The following is a 2,905-nucleotide window of genomic DNA, read 5'->3' as shown; positions in this document are numbered from 1 at the left end:
TCACTTGAAGTCAGGAATCTCAATCTGTTGCGATCTCAGCTCACTGCAACCTCCTGCAACAAATTGTTGTATTTTTAGTAGAGACGGTGTTTCGCCATGTTGGCCAGGCTGGTCTCAAACTCCTGACCTCATGTGATCCACCCAGCTCAGCCTCCCAAAGTTCTGGGATTATAGGCATGAGCCACCTTGCCCAGCCACTTACTCAATTCTATCCATTTTTTGAGGCAGGGGACTCACTGCTGCCCAGGCTGGAGTGAGCCCTCCAGGACTCAAGCGATATTCCTGCCTCCCAAGTAGCTGGGACTACCATGGGCCTCCACGTTCAGCTTTTTCTATTTACTTCTAAGATAGCCGTCTTCTCAGCTAATTTACTCCCTCACCCCAACCAAAAACTTAACAAAGATTTTTGTTTAAGCTGTATTTTTACTGATTGAAACACTAGGAGAATTCAGGCCAAAGTCAACTAAAGGAAAAATGGTTGTTTTATTCATTAGCACTTAAACCAGCCAAAGTAGTACTGATGTCATAATGCAGCAAACACAAGACCTCTTTCCACAAATATTAGCATAATCAACAAAATAGGGGCTATAGTAAAACAGAGCCAAAAAGGGATGAGGAAATCAATGAAGTATGTTACAGCTTAACCCTTCACCCTTCGTCTCAATAAGGTTTTTATTTTATTTTATTTTATTTTGACATGGAGTCTGGCTCTGTCATCCAGGCTGGATTGCTGTGGCACCGTCTGGGCTCAGCCTCCTGAGTAGCTGGGATTACAGGCACCTGCCACCACGCCCAGCTAATCTTTGTATTTTAGTAGAGACAGGGTTTCACCATGTTGGCCAGACTGGTCTCAAACTCCTAACCGGAGGTGATCTGCCTCCCTTGGCCTCCCAAAGAGCTGGGATTACAGACATGAGCCACCACGCCCCGTCTCAGTAGAGTTTTTTAAAAAATAAGCAAAGCCTCCCAATTCCAAACAATAGGAATATATTTTCATCACACCAATTTGTACTTTTATTTCTTATTCTTTTTTCTTTACCTTATTCTTGAGGTAAGATTCTAAACCCCAAAGGTACCCAAACTAGTATTAGATCTAGTTATCTAGAGCCAGAGATAGCTAGTATCAAGTTGTCTTTAGCAGCCAAGGTTATTAAAATGCATTTTCTCCAGGAAGATTCAATAGGAAAAAACAAAGAAACCTCTCTGATTAGGCTCCAACCATACTCCACCCTTCATCAAATTGACTGGATAGGCATAATGGAACCCGGAACATGCGGTTTCCAAACAAGAAAACTTCTATCAGAGAGGGAAGGAGGGGAGAGGAAGGTTCAGCCAGTGCCCAGATTGAAATTGAGTAATATCAATTTCACTCATCTTCACACAACTTCAGGTTGCATGTTCGTGGAGTAGTTTAGGAATAAATCCACGGTTTGTGGAGTACTACAATACCTAGTCGTCTACTGTATTACATTAAGGCCTTCCCCAGCAGCTTCCAAAGCAGCCTCCAAGTCACTGGCAGGAGAATTTGGCTGGAACTGCAAGCAGAACTGCAGAGATTCCTCTCCACAGTTATACATAGATAGGAAGGGACTGTTTCAGGCCTGATTGTTCCAGGACTGGGTGCACCAGGTCTGAGCGTTCCAGGAGTGGTTGCTCCAGGACTGGATGTTCTGGGTCTGGTTGCTCCAGCATAAATTGTTCCAGGTCTGGTTGCTCCAGCATGAATTGTTCCAGATCTGGTTGCTCCCCATTGGAAGGTTCCCAGTAGGGTTTTACCAGGCATCCCTGGTGGCAGGAAGAGTAGAGGCTGGGGTAGGTAGGTGCTGAGGCCTTCTGAAAGAGAAGGAGGGATTAACAGAAAGGGTACAAGGACAACCAAAACTGTCTGTGACTGGAGTTGTGTGTTTCAGGGATGGACAAGATTGAAAGATCACTGAAAGGAAAGAACAGAATCAAGTTTCCTGTTACCTGAGTCACACCGTTGCTATTCTTTGGCCAGTTGTTTTTCTGCCACCTCTTAGATTTCATTCTCTAGTTCTGGAACCAGGTCTTCACCTGCAGGAAAAAGTGACAGAAATTATAAAATATTAGTAATACAGATGTTCCTTGAATCAAAGAATATTACTAACTTTTATTCCTGGCGAGGCGCCATGTCTCACACCTGTAATCCCAACACTTGGGGAAGCCAAGGTGGGCGAGTTGCTTAAGCCCAGGAGTTCGGGCCAGCCTCACCAAAATGGTGAAACCCAGTCTCTACAAAAATTTAAAAAATTAGTCCGGCATACTTGGTGGCTCACGCCTGTAATCCCAGCACTTTGGGAGGCCTACGCGAGCGGATCACGAGGTCAGAAGATCGAGATCATCCTGGCTAACACGGTGAAACTCTGTCTCTACTAACTATACAAAAAAAAAAAAAAAATTAGCTGGGCGTGGTGGCGGGTGCCTGTAGTCCCAGCTACTCAGGAGGCTAAGGTAAGATAATGGCCTGAACGCGGGAGGCTGAGCTTGCAGTGAGCCGAGATCGCGCCACTACACTCCAGTCTGGGCAACAAAGCCAGACTCTGTCTCAAAAAACAAAAAAATTAGCCCAGAATAATGGTGTGTGCCTGTGGTCCCAGTTACTTAGGCACAGAGAGGGAAGGATCACTTGCACCTGGGAGGTGGAGGGTGCAGTGAGCCAAGATTGCACAGCTGCATTCCTGCCTGGGCAACAGAGAAAGACTGTCTTAAAAAAAAAAGAAGAAAAAAGAGCAATAACCATTTTTGATAAAAAATAAAGGTTAAAAACAAAAGAAACTGGAGGCTGCTGGCAGAAAGAAAAAAAGGAAAAAGAAGAGACAGTTTTTATTTTAATGAGAACCAGTGTAAGTTAGGAATTCTCCTAACCTGAAAAGTGGAGTTACGT

General features: G+C 44.5%; 1 pseudogene; it reads right to left on the bottom strand.

Annotated features, from left to right (window-relative positions):
• Positions 1-1,376: 1,376 nt before the first annotated feature.
• LOC105521270 overlaps positions 1,377-2,905 on the bottom strand; it is a 9,379-nt pseudogene continuing 7,850 nt past the window's right edge.

Source organism: Colobus angolensis, unplaced genomic scaffold (genome assembly GCF_000951035.1).
Source record: "Colobus angolensis palliatus isolate OR3802 unplaced genomic scaffold, Cang.pa_1.0 Scaffold11, whole genome shotgun sequence".
Lineage (NCBI taxonomy): Eukaryota > Metazoa > Chordata > Mammalia > Primates > Cercopithecidae > Colobus > Colobus angolensis.
The sequence above is the reverse complement of the archived record's forward strand: the minus strand, read 5'-3'. Positions and strand labels throughout refer to the sequence as shown.